This window comes from Pholis gunnellus (assembly GCF_910591455.1).
Source record: "Pholis gunnellus genome assembly, chromosome: 20".
Taxonomy (NCBI): Eukaryota; Metazoa; Chordata; class Actinopteri; order Perciformes; family Pholidae; genus Pholis; species Pholis gunnellus.
The window spans coordinates 16,805,996-16,821,033 of record NC_136547.1 but is presented as its reverse complement, the minus strand read 5'-3'; positions in this window follow the sequence as shown (position 1 = coordinate 16,821,033).

Genomic DNA, 15,038 nt, shown 5'->3' with positions numbered 1-15,038 from the left:
CAGCCCAGCGCAGGGGTCATAAGGTGCAGAGTCATCTTAAACAAACACTCACATGCTCCACATTCAGTAAGTGTCATCATTCATCACACAGCCTACAGGTGTTTCCTCCATGAAACAAACCCGCCAGGAATCTGGCGCCTCTGAAGTCATTTAGAAGCTGCTCCACCCGCCTGAGCGGCCCCCTGTTTACAAATAAAACCTGCCAGGCTATCTAATTCATCTAATTCATCTCATTAAGTCATTTAATGTGTCATCTGAGAGGTTTGATGAAGTGCGTGTCAGTGTGGCACTAAACATCCATCACTGTCAAAATGAAACGCAATCATTACAGGCTTGCATCGGCATGTTCATTTTATTATTTGAAGATCTGCTCGCTGACTTATTTACTGTAGATATAAGGTTACAATTGCACTCAAACCAAATCTATGCTTCCTGTCCCAGTTTGCCTTTTCTCACGGTTTCTTTCGCCATCGGGAGGACACACCATATGACACAGAAACTGACACAAATACATGAAGCTGCAAACGCATCCAATCTCTGATCGATCCAATCTGCATTGTACCATAGGAGTATGAAATTAAGCTTTTGCTCTTTATATTTACCTCCATGTTCAGCACCATTACCAGAAGAAAAGATTACAGCCTAACAATTTCTATGACAAATACATATTTGAAATGACGGTGAGGTCACAGGGTCACAGTATGAGGATGAAGAGTCACCTTCACAGATATTTAAAGGCCGTGCTGGTGACAGCTGTGTCCAGCTATTAGAAATACATGAAGTCATCAAACTACGTGAACCAATAATGATGACTACGTGTTTGCGTGGTTAAAGAGCAAGTATGTCTCCGGCCTAATTTGTACCGCACCAAACACCTGGTCACACCTGCATCTGAACTGACAAAATGTATCATCAGTGGATTAGCTAGTGAGAACACATTGTGCCGTATTAAACGTGCTGTTGGCTAATAAACCCCATTGACAGAGCGTACGTTTGTGCAAACTGAGAATCTGCATGTCCAAAATGGAGGAAGACATCGTAGCTCATTAACTGTGTTGCAGCTTTTGTTTTTTTAGTTTCATTTACTAAGCCTACTTATCTACCTACTTTTATTTAGGTTATACAGTTTATAAACTGTTCCACAAAAGTGGTATGTCTTTTAAACAACCATGGTACAGATATCTCCGTTTGATAAACTCATTAACTTAACTGTGCCGAAGCGACCTTGCGAAAAAATGCCAGGGGGGAGAAAACAGAAGGAACGGAGAAAATAATAAGTAACTCGTGGAGCTATTAATTAGAACTGGCATGTTTTGGATCGCTAGGGTGTTAGCTGTTGCCCGGTCAACTTCACCAACTAAACCTGCGAGCATTACCTCACTAAGCCTTTAACTTACACTCTATATACAGGAAGACAATCGGCAATGAATACATTTAGTGTTACCGTTTGCTGGTGTAGCAAGCCCTTTATTGATTCAAAGCAAAACTAATACGAAGCTGCGTTCTTTTCATAATGGAGATATCGTATTTGGGAGTTTACAACCTGTAAATACCGTTCATGTCACATTTAAGTACGTACGACGGGAAAGGTCAGACTTTCTGAAAGCCTCCACATCGCTTATTAATATGGAAAATCCTAAGGAACCAAAAATAAAACAGGGACTACATATGTGTCTCTATCGTAAGTATTTAGTGCGGTTTATTGTTAATTGGCATTAGTTTTAACTCTCACATGGCCAAGGTCAATACTTGACCATCTTTTTCGTTTTCGTCACATCCAGTCCAGTTTTCAGTTTAGTTTAGTTTAGTTTAGTTGTTTAGGGCTTTTAAATAGTAAAGTTTGGAGCACAAAAGAAGTGTCGTTTGGTGTCTGTAACCTTAGCAGAATGCACCACTCTAAACTCTGTTTCAGTTTTTTCATTCTGCCTTTCCACTGTCCTTAGATTAGGTGGAAAACTTAATGTACGACTTCTTTCACACTCCAGAGAAAATGTGCTTTTGGAAAATGAATCGAGTTTATTCAGCCTCAACACCTCAGAACACTGTGAGAGTTTACTATGTCAAGCATGTGTGTGTGTGTGCGTTCAGACTCAGACCTCATTCTTTTATTAAGACAACAATATTATCTTGACCTTTACAAAGAGACAGGACAGCTGAATCCGTGAAGGATTTGCTGTGTGTCTGCGTAAATCTTGAAACAATACAAAGAAAACTCAGTGGTGCAGTTTCAAATCTTATCTTTGCATCATGTAAATAATCTCGGAGTCAAACAATGCAGTCATCTCTGTCAGTGTGTGATGGTCAATGATGTTGACATTGCTGTTGAGTCCGGACTGTGAGGCACAAAGCCGGAAAAGAAAAACTCAATGACCACAAAACAATCACAGTATCACTACGTGCTCCTCCTAAACAAACAAACGGCAAGATATCAGGCAATATTTATTCCATCTGAAACTGTCCAGGAAGCAAAACAAGAGGTTTTTTTTTTGTTTCTTCTGAGAGGCAAAACAACAGGGTTTAGAGACACAAACAGAGTAGACAATAGTTCAGTCTGTGTTGAGGCGCAGTGCAGTTGCCCTCAAGGATGGCTTTTTACAACGCCTCCACGGCCAGCGTCTCGGAGGCAGGAAGGATATTAAGGCTTTTTCCCAGAGTTGACAGAAGAATACAGGGAAGTGGGTTGACCCAGCGGTTTTGACCAAAAGCAGTGCAGGAAGTGCGAGAGTGCCATGCTTCCATGCATGGCTGCACTGTTGTGACGGGTGAACTGCTGGCCAGGCACAAAGCACTGCGGCCCAACTGTGGGTTTTTCAAGGTTTCTGTCAATTTCTGACGTTTTATTAAAGTTATTTTCGGCTAATATTGTACATTTGAAACTACTGAATTCCTGCTTTGGGATTTTGAGCCATGTGCCATGCAGCGCTAACAATCAGCAGGTTCTCACTCTACCAATCATCTCAGCAGGAGACTTCGCTGACGAGTTCACCCCCTTCACCTGAGAGGAATCAGGGAAATCAGCTTGTGAAGTATTTGGTGTGGAATAAAAAACTGCAGCCCTCCATGCCCCATGGTTCTCTGTTTCTGTTATATGAAATCTGATTCAAATGCTGCATTATAATGAGGGTATGAGCTGTAGTCAGGGAGCATCTTATTCATCCATCATCAGACATGAATAATAATGAGACTCCCAACACTTATTAAGCATGAAATCAGCTTCATGAATTGCCATATTATCATGTCAGTCTAACCCCACACTGCACACACACCAGCGCACAGACTTTCACAACTTTACACTACATCACATTGACGTCTGCTGTCAGATACAATCATTAATTGATAGAAACAAGCATTACATGTGTTTCCTGCGCCTCTACGGTGTTTCCTAAATTAAGAATATAGAGAAACACAATATTGAGTTTAACCTAATTATTGACCTCTAGTATAAAAGATGGTGAACCTGCTCATAGAGGCTCTGCAAAAAAAGAGTCCACCTGTTTAGATTGGCATAAATCTACGCTGTCTGTAACAACATTACATTCCCATATTACTAAACTGCATTCTCAATTACGTTTCGAGAGAAAGGTACTTCCTACCGGGTTACGGTAAACGTTTTAAAACACTTGGTTAACATTGTAAATGAAAAGAAAACATAAACACAACAAAACTTATTGGATAGGTTGAGTAAAGACATCACGGTTTGGCTTAAAATGACTTAGCCTAGCTTAGATAATGTAACAAACGTTACTTTTTTAAATTAGGGACGTGAATTAAAATAAGTAAAAGTTGACTTTTGGTTTCACACGGAACACTTACAGTCTCATGGGTGAAAGTCCTGTGTTGGTTTGACCCATCCACCACACCGACCTCCTCCCTTTGAGGATCTCCAAGGACTATGATTATAAATGTGTGAGTTTAATTTGTACGAAACAGGGCTGATACCCCAACATGCCTTTCTCACATTTACACATTTAGACATGTCACAGGAAAAACAGCTCAGTTTCAGGGTCCTGGTATAGTGCATGCTGGCTCACTGTCACGATGTCTTATGAGGTTAATAACAGTAAAGTGTTTGATGAGAAGCTGTATGAGGGCTGCAAGCCATGCTGACTCCTGTGTAGTGTATGTTTTTTGCCATTTCACATGAGCGAATTTCACCTGACGAAATCAAATGTGACTGCAGTTTAACTGGGAAACTTGAGGGATGTTATTAGGTACATAAGTCAAAATATCTATTACAAAAATGACCAATATTAAATCAAAAAAGAGTCCTCTCTGCAGAATCAAAGTGGCCACTTCTTTACAGATATACTGTACTTTAATTTAAATGGTTGCTGCTCCTTCCATGAATTTCCTCCTCCATTCTGTTGTCTTGATCCCAGCATGCGCACACACACACACACACACACACACACACACACACACACACACACACACACACACACACACACACACACACACACACACATGTTTACAAATGGTTCTATTTTTGATGCAATGTACACAGTGTGACTCATCACTCCAGGGGTCAAGTGGTATGCTTTGCTTTTATAGTTCATGATAAATGTCTTGTGTTTGTCTTTGTAGAGGCCCAGAAGTAGGGGAAGGAACACTCTTCTCACACACAAGACACAAATACATACTGTACATATACACAAATGGTTGTCTTCTACATTTGTGGGGACATTGTATTGACTTGAATTCATTTGGCGGGGCTCAAACACCGCATGCCCAGCTCCACAGAGCCTCTGTCAATGACTAAAAATGACCATGACGACCACACACACACACACACACACACACACACACACACACACACACACACACACACACACACACACACACACACACACACACACACACCTACACACACACACACACACACTTTCCCACAGTAAAAATCTCTGAAGCACATGACCCAAACAGGACATCCTCCCAATCTTTCACCCTCTTCTGTTCCCACTCTGCTCCTCCTCCCCCTCCATAAACCACCCTTTCCCAGTTCTTTACTTTTTTTTTTGTACTTATTAAACGAGCCAACATGCTTTCTTAGCATCAGTCAGATTTGGACAACAGAGAACAAGGAAACTGATTGATGTAATAAAACCACCATGAAACAAATAATAATCCTTTTGTTCTTAAATTCATTAATTTCCTGTGAAAGACGAGACGTTTGAAAATTAATTCTGAGGGAAATTTCAGCATCAGATAAAATAACAGTTAAGTCATTTCTTTGAACAACTCTGTCAACCTTTAATTCACTATCTGACTTTTCAAATATATCCATGTCTCCTAGGAAATGGCAACGTGTCCTACGTGTTGTCAGGTTTAGGATTCTAAAATGCTCAGCTAAGCCTGCTTTAGCTGATTTTTCACCACTTGAGAGGAGTGGGAAAAAAACTGTAAACACAGCTCAAGTTCACTATAAAAGTCTCCTTTTTTATGTTGATGAAAAACGTAATCGAGGTGGTATTACATTGCCTACAAAAAAAAACAGAAAACTTTGCGTATTAGTTGTATATGAACAAAACTTTTAGGAAACGGGGCTGCCAAAATACGAAACCCCTGCTCCAGCGTTTTAGGCTACTGCAGCCGCCTTATACTTGATCCTCCATCTTTATTTCACCATCCCCAGTTCTTGTTCCTCCTCACCCGATGACATTTCCGCTATCACTCTCTAATCCTCTTTTTCTGCTTTCACCTTTCTCATATATTTCTCCTCCTCCTCCTCTCTCCTTTTCCCCAGTGACCCCTCTGCCCTATTTTGATTGACTCCCCCTGTTGCTGGCCAGATCACCACACAGCTGGACTCTGTCACACACACACACTTACACACTAACACAGTCTATATCTTTCTTCTCTCTCACACACACACACACACACACACACAAACTTGGCTGAAACAAAACAGCTCAATCCAAGAGGGCATTACTAAATGAATGTGTGCCATGTTATAAGCCCAGACATTTTTGTTTGAGTGTCCAAATCCACAGGCTGGAGCCACTTTTGCACAACTTTTGCAATCTCGCATTATTTTTCCAACACCAGCATCAACATGGTGGCGTGACAACTGGCTCTATTTCAGATATTATTCAGTTTTTGCAACATCTCTCCCTTGAGCATGTTGCTTAGCATTTTTTTTAGAGTTCAATGACGATGTGTATGACCAGTTATTGTGTCAAACGTTCTTCTGTTTCCTGGATCGTTTCTCATTAGTCTCACTGATAAGATGCCGATGGAGAAATCAGTTTGACACTTTAACACTCTCTGCTCTGCAACAAGCCAAAACAAATATCTTTTTGTTTTCTTTTTGAGTGCAGAAGTTTGTTTTCTTCATAGTTCAATATAACTGGGGGCTAAGCGGTGCGTAATGCATGCGTGTATTTGTAAAACCCAATTCCTACATCTTTATCTGTAAAACTCCACCAGATGGAATGAGATGAAAATGAAATGTTAATGATTCCCATAAAAAAAATAAAAGAAACTGGATCATTGCCGCAGAGAACACGCTGAAGATAAAGATACAGGCTGATGCTGACTTCCTGTCAGTTTGAGTGAAATCTTATTAAGTTCTCTTTCTGACAGATTTACAGGCAGCCAGATGTTTGCAGTTTCCACGTCTTGTTACTTCTTCGCTCTGTTGATGTGACACAGTAATCATTCAGCTGGCAATATTTCCTGTTAGCAGAGGCTTCTCTAGAAGCTGCTGGGTATGAATTTAGTAGGAAAGATCCTCTGGTGCATGGGGCATGATAAGAAACTAGTGCAAATATGCATCAGTGACTTGTCGCATGACTTTATATAGTAGGGACACCAGAATGCATTGTTAACATTTGCTATTAAATTCATTGACAGACTTTTTGTCAAATCTTCATGCAAGAAGACCAGCTCACTGAAATGTAAGATAAGCAAAGCTGATTTTTCTCAGTATTATATATACTTATTCTGCGAAATTATCTAGTGTGAAAATATGCTTATTTGCTTTCTTGTTCAGAGATGACGAGAAGATTGGTACCACTCTCCATATGTTTTGATGCTAAATATGCCATCTAATTAGCTTAGCTAAGAATAAAAACGTGAAGTGAGGGGAAAAAGGTAGCCTGTCTCTGTCTAAAGGTGGCCAAATCAACCAGCACCTCTTAAACTCAATAATCAGTGAGTCTTGTTTGTTTAATCCCCACAAACACTCACAGTGAAGCCCATTACATACAGGGGGAATTAGGATTGACTGATTAAATGATTGTGATTGGATGCTAGCTGTGACCGTGTCACGCTGCGAGTTGGTGTATGGAGAAGTGTAAAGTTCCAAGCTATATCAATTAATAGTAGTATATGTATTTGTGCAGACCTGCTACGTGATTTTCTTTTCTACTTTTATTTTTCAAGAACAGCAGAAAAGGGCCATATCAAAATCCCTCTCAAGCTGGGACAAACCTGCACAAAGGTTTCACGGGGGTTTGTACGGATGTGCAATGTTGTTGTTTGTAGGTCTAGTTTTGTTCACAGCAGACCTACCAAGTGCCAGAGGAAGTTCCATATCTCCCTCCAAATCCAAACCCAATGAAACGGAAGTTTAACTCCGCCCAAATTCGACGGATAAACCAATGAAATCAATGGGTGGGATTAAACGTTCAACGTTGGCTGCACACAGGTACTCCTCCCGTAGTCCGAAACAAGAAGGAAAACTGTATTACTCCTTTTGACCTTGACAAAGGCAGCACTTACCAGATTCACTTCTTCCGGTCTTTCCTTTCACAATAAATTCCCTAGACATGTACACTGCGTAACAGTTCACAAGAGGGAACGCAAAGTCCTTCTGAGCATTTCACTAACAAGCAAACTCATTGGAATAGCTTTCAGTGTCTTAGGCTATACATCAATTGACCTGGTACAGACGGCCAGACGCTGCTGTGGGCCAATAGGATCCTGGTAGTTGGTCCTCTCCCAGCATCAATCTATTCAAATCTTTTATTGAAACTGTTGCAAATTTGCATTGCTGTCGGTATGAACAGTTTTGAGGAAAATCATTCGCAGGCGAATATTATATTATGAGAAGTATGTGAATAAGTTCATGGATGACAATTTGTCCGTATAAGTGTTTTTTATGTTTTAAGTGTGTCTCTGAGCTATTTGTAACCTCAGAAGTCAGTTTCACTTTTCCGGTGACGTGTTTGTGCCTTGTTGTATTCTGGGTGTTGCATCCTGCTGCTGCGAGCACAAAAGTGGATTCAAAGAGGCCTTTTTCTAAAAGGAGGTGCGTCTTCCTGTTTAAATCTATTCTCGCACTTATACACACACACACACACACACATTTATATTTTTCAGTTTGAAACCTATACTTGCTGACTTGCATTAACATAATACACGCACATTCCTTGAATGCAAACAGCTGCTTACTAATAAACACCTGGACAGATTGATTGTGTGAATATTTCATGCTGGATATTATCTTCCCCCCAATACATTTTTTTCATGTGCATCCAGGCAAAGCATGAAACCCACTGTGGTATGCAGGAGTGGTTTGATTTATTAACATGCCACTAAATGAGTCATTCATTCACATCACACACTTCTAGACACAGTGGCTCGGCCGGCTCCAGGAGAGACTGGATCAGAAGCAGGAGACAGAAATAGTGTCTGAGGGATGAGAAGGATTCAGATGAGTCACGCTGAATCCAAGAAAATAATCCCGACACACATAAGAATGCAGCTTGAAGCACTTTTTCTTTTCTTTTTGAGGAAAAAACTCACTTTGAATAATATTGCTTCACTTTTTGTTACATAAAGCCATGGCGAAGGATGGGGTTGAAAAAATAAAAGTCGAGAGAAGCTGAGAATAAAAACCCTGGAGATACATTTTTGATATTTTGAATCAATGCACTCTTTCTTATTACAGCAACAAATGTGTTTCTTCAAATTGTATTGCCAGGAGAGGAAAGACAGAAAGAAGGCCATTGAAAGACATAAAGAGAGAAAAAAACATTGTGATCTGTACTTATTTTACCTGCTATAGATCCATATAATAATACAATCTTTTCATATGAACGATTTTGCAGTTTCAACAGTTATTTTTTAGTGGATATTTAGAGTGTTTTCCTGTTTGGTGTGATAAAAAGACTGAGCCTACAGCCATGCTAGCTGTGCTATGAGGTTGTATTGATGCTCTGAGCTAAATGAGAAAACTCAGCATGCCAGCACGCTCACGACATGCTGATGATAAGCAGGCATAATCTTTACCAGCCTGATCATAAACACAAACATGAAATGACCACAACCTCTGAATTACATGGAGCCAACACGTAATTTGAACCACGTACTGTGTTCAAATTATTATTGTGAAGTTACATTTGTGATGTGTTTACGTACTTATTTTAAGGCCAACCATGATGTTCTTCCTAAACCTAATGTTAGTTTTGAAGCCTAAACCTACAATGTTACATAATTTCCGTGGCGGGCAGCGCATCATTTTTATATAAAAAGAAAAGAGTTGAATTTGAATAAAAAAGCCTGACTCTTACTTATATTAAGTCGTGGGATTTGACTGCTTCCAATCATAAAACGTTACATTCATTTTACTCTTTGATGGTACGCGTAACTCTTACATTACCTTTGAGGCTACCACATGAGGCTCGATGCAAGTTTTTGTGTGTGTGTCCTCATGAGTTATAATCAACATGTTGCAGCTGCAGCCTGCGGGTTTTTAATTGAATATCCTTATAAAGGCTGTGAGGGCTGCTCTGTGAGTCAGTCTGCTATGCATACGATGTGTTGCATATACAGAATAGGTTGTATTGACCTACTAGAGGTCACACACACAAACGCAAAGAGTGATATTAGCAATGTGGTGTGAATCACATGAGTGCAGGTAGGAAATCAGCTGGAGGTGTGGCCTTGTCTCCTGCAGACCCCCTAACCCCTCAGGGAATCTGCCTGCTGCCAAGTCTTTGTATTGAGGCGTCAACACCAGGGAGAGGAGAAACAGTCGAGTGTCACAGAGGGTGAAGCAGTTGAAGGTGAATCTGTCCCTGCAGGATACCACAAATGCCAGTGAAAACATTGAAATTCAAGCCATTCCTGCAGCATTCGTGTGCATGTTGCCTATATATATGTATGTTGTTGTTTTTTGCATGAAGAGACAATGGGATGTTTGGCATTGCTGCTGATTTGTATGTTGTTGTTTTTTTTTACAGCAGGTGAAGGAGAATTTAATATATCAGTTTTCTATTTGCAGGCACAAGTATAATGCTTTTATATGAAAGGTTGCAGAAATCACTAATTAGGTGTTTATAGTGAAACATGATTTTTCCAAATTGATTTAATAGATCCGTTACACCACTCAGTACGTGTTTGGAGAAAAACAGTGTAACAACAAACTAAGTTCGGGACCTGTCAACATATATAATATATATATAAAATTTGGATCCTTTTTAAAGATCGGACTATTAATACAACTTGAAATGTGGTACAAAGGAACTGTAGTTATTTATGCCTGCCAATGACTTGCAGCAATTTCTATAGGATCGTCATCACTCAAACAATCAATATTTTAAATCAAATTTCTTCAAAAATTCAACTGCGGTTTTTTTTAATGATTTATGGCATTATAATTGTGTTGTGCTGCACAAAATACATTTTTAAGTTCCCCTTACTTCCAGCCATGATTGTGCTGTTTACCGAGAGGTGCAGAAATCACATACTGTAGTGAGAACCAAGGCCACAGTGACAGGAGCAAGAAACGCCCTGAAACTGTTGGGGTTCAGACGGTTAAAAGATATGAATAACGCATGAAACAAAATATGTTTTCAGCTATGGGATTGACAGCCAAGACAGCAACCATTACGTGCAGTTAAGTTACCTTGGCGACCAGCCAGCATCCCACTGGATCTTGGGCTGAGTGACATGCAAGACACTTGATAGTGGGCTGTGTCACACCAGAAGCAGAGAGAGAGAAGATGTTGAGCCGATACTGTGAGAATGTGCCCTGAAGGCTGAGATTGCTGTGAATCACAGGAGAGGATCTGCCGTGGTGAACAAATCTAGAGGCATTTGTGTGCATGCTGTTGTGTGCGGTGCTGCAGGTATCAGACATCATAAGCTCATATATACATGCAAAGTAATCCATGACCTCTCTGGGACTTTCTCCTGTATAATGTACTTTGCCATCCTTCTACAAATACTCATTCACATAATCTTGTGAAAATATATTCCAAATCTTTTAAGCGTTCTCGCACGAATGTCCAGCAAAACTTGTCCGTTTCAGCTTGTTACATGAATACAGTTTTTCCAAAACAAACTTCTGTCTCTATGGGAAACAACTTGGTTAGGTTTAGGCAACACAACTACTTGGATAGGTTTAAGGAGAGATTGTGGATTGGGTTGAATTGACTACGGAAGTTTTATTACTTAAGTACAAACGTCAAGTCAACTTCATGGTTTCACACAGGACATGAACAGCGTCTCCTGGATGAAAGTCCAGTGTTTTTGGATGCACCCATCCTTCCCATGGATATATAAAGAGAACTGGAACTGTGGGCACTCGCGTTTCCTTTCAGCCCGCCTCACAACAGCTCCGTCTAGGTCCAATTTAAATCAACCACAGCACGAAAGTACCTCTGGATTTCATAATTAGTGGATTTGAAACCTTTTGGCAAATAATAATTTCAATAAGCGCTATTCATGTGTTGACTTAAGTAAACTGATTTATAGTGGTGTCTTTTACACTGTAGATCTATGGGGAAAAGTCTATATGGGCCTATTGGCATCAGATGACACACCTGGAAGTTGAAGTTACACGTTTTGGCCACTACCAACACTTGCTTCAAAGCCCGGCGCATTTCCTCAAGGCTTGATCAAACCTTGACTTCCTCCCTACAAAGAGTTTGTCGCTCTTAATACTTACTGGTTCACGATTACGTGGATTACTGATTTGGTGGGATGTATGCATTACAGTGCATTTCATTGAGCAGGTATAGCTGCGGTGTATGAGAACACGACCGCTTACTTCAACACTAAATCATTGCCTAATCAAAGCAAAGTGTAAGAAAGGAGCCAATGATATATGTGAAGTGGATGATTTCTTCACAGATGATGTTATAGACCATTACGGATGATCGTTGCTGGCAGTGTGCCATGTCCTTATTTCGTATTACATCCAGACTCTCCCTCCCTCGTCTTCACTGTCTAGACGCTTCAAGAGAGGCTAATTATCTCTGTCCGCTGCAATAGAGAAAGACAATCCAGGACAGAAAAAATAGCTCTTTATTCTTTCAGGAGGTGTGTCTGTGTATTTTACCACTGAACACAAACTGAAAGCTAAATGGCTTTAAAGTTTTTGTGACAGAAATAACTTCTTTTACCTTCTGACAGTGTGAAGGCAGGCCAGCAGTTTGAATTAACACTACCGAGAGGGAAAATAAAGGTTTAAAGGATGAATGGGACATTTATAACTACCACCACTGTCAACTTAATTGTTCAACTTTGTACTTGTTAGCACACTTACCCATCTCCATGATTTGTTTTTCTCAGTCGTTGGTTCATGTTTCATACCGAGATCTAAAAGGAGAAGCCAGATGTAGATCCTACATAGACTATTTTGGGTTCGCCTTCAATCATATTCATTTAAATATGAGTCTTGAATCTTCCCGCTTCTGTAAATGTCTGTTGTCTAATCAGTATGTATTGTGTGTCTTTTTGTGGCTATGATACTGCAATTTACTTTCGGAGCTTGGATACATCAAAGAGTCATAATTTAACACATTCCTTTTGTTCTATAATGAGTCACATGTTGCAGTTTTTGAGGTGTTTGTGATTTTGTGAACAAAAAATGTTCCACTCTTCCAGTGCTTCCAAACAGTCTCAGCAGTGATTTTGTCTGTCCTGAGCTTCAGGACGTGCAATGAAAAACTTTGCGGTGCCAAGAGGAGGGTCAATCAAGCCTTCAGAAGCTCCTTTCATGTCAGTTAGTTCACTGCTGTGCAGCAGTTTTTGGCCTCTTTTAAAATTTAAATTTGAAGATGTGCATAAACGTTGAGCTGTGACACGAGGATCACGAGGCAGCACACTGAACCCCACACAACAGCTCAGTCAGATGCTCTTTTCACAGAGGGGGTTTATGTGATGCAGCTGCACTAAAATGTTTATTTCTAAGAAACTTCAGCACCATCATTTGCTGTCACAGCACCGGCTGAACACGACGACAGCGGCCCTGAAGTGTTTTCAACAATGACACAAGATGAGACAATATTTCTTGACCTCGCTTTGCCTTTCACATCATAAGACCTCAAGTCACTGCAGACCGTTTTTATGGACATAATTTAGCATAAAATCCTCTTCATCTTGCTGTTTGGGAACAGGAAATGAGAGTGGAAAATTACGGCTGAGGGCCAACAATACGCTATAGTAGGATAAACAAAGCTTCTGTTTACCAGCATGTCGATTAGGTTTTTCCATCCAAGTGAGTAATGATGTCTGAAGGCATGACGCAGATTCTCCGGTCTGAGAGTCAAAACCGCAGCTGACCTCGTGTTGGTGACACTGTCATGTTTATCTTTTATCCTTGTTTTAATGTTTGTTTATCATTTTAAAACTCAACAAGTTGGGAGTGAATTGTAAACACTCTGGGTTCACACTGCTGGAGTTGTCTTTTCACTTCCACTACAGCTTCATGGAAATTACAGTATTTCTTCATCTTTCTGCTATTACCCAATCAACATTGCTAGCATATTAATCAGTTATATAACAATGAATATTTCTTCTAAAAGTGAGTACTGTACCTGCTGCTGCTGCCCTGTCGCTGCAGGTACAGATACGTTGAATGTCAACATTTTTGCATTCGGTCAGAGCAAGTGACGTAGTATATGAGCAACCGTTATTGAAAGTTAAGTGGTATAATCGTATAATCGGTAAAGTAAAGAGTATATAAGTGAGAAAGTCAACTATGGACGGGTGGGTCAAAGAAAAGTCAATGTTGACTGAACGCTTCTTACTTTAACAACGTGTCATTGTGTCTTTCTTCAAGCGTTATTTGAGGCTGATATGGAATTTATTCATGAAACGTTCAGAAACACCGACATTCAACATATCCATGGTTTACAGAAACGTACAATGAAAACAAACATTCTGGTGACTCGGTTGGTTGTGAACAGACCGAATGAAGAGCTTTAAGCTGAGAGCTGAGAAGAAATAAACAGTAAAATTGTCAAGTGGTAATAAATGTACTATGTGGGTTTCATGTTTGTCTCTGAATAAACTGTCTAAACATTGCAGCTGCTCAAAACCCAATTAAAGTTCCTTTTGTAAAGTTAAGGTGGTTAGCCCGACGTGAGCATCCATCAGCCCTGGAGGCAAAAAGAAGTGTCTGCTGTGCTTCCCCAGCACGAACCGGAAAAACCTAAAACAATGCAATCAAACAAAATGAGCAATAGCATTGAGCGAGAAGACAACACCAAATGTTTAATTGAAATTTGGTCCGACGACTTTATAAAGAGTCAATTGGAGAAAACAAAAATTGTTTCATTTGAGGATGAGAGAGAGAGAGAGGACACGAGAGGGCGGGAGAGCAAACTACCCAATGTCAAGTACAGGCAGGCCTGTCATGTAGAGATCTGTAGTGCGCTCGCATTGACCGAATCACATGCATACAACGTAACAAAAGCACAACTGTTGGTTTGAACTTTCAGGTGGGAAAAGGCTCTCACGTAACATGTACATACACTGTCCTGAATTTGGATCCTCGAATAGATCCTTATTTAACTGCACACATCTAAGCCCCTCTCTCCCTCTTCGCTGTGTCGCAGTTCTTGGGAAGGATGTTTGGCTTTATCTTGTGTTTGGGCTAAAGGTCCTGTGGAGATGTGTTGTGTAAACACACAGATAATGTAGTTTGGTTTGACCACTGGCCTGCATCCTGCCTGTCGCTGACTAAACTAGAGGAATACAATGGACTCCCATGAATCGTCCTCAGAGGTCCCAACCCGTCTGTCTGGTCCTTTCCAAACATGGATTTCTCATGCTGCTGGCTACTTGTCACAATGCAACCTCCA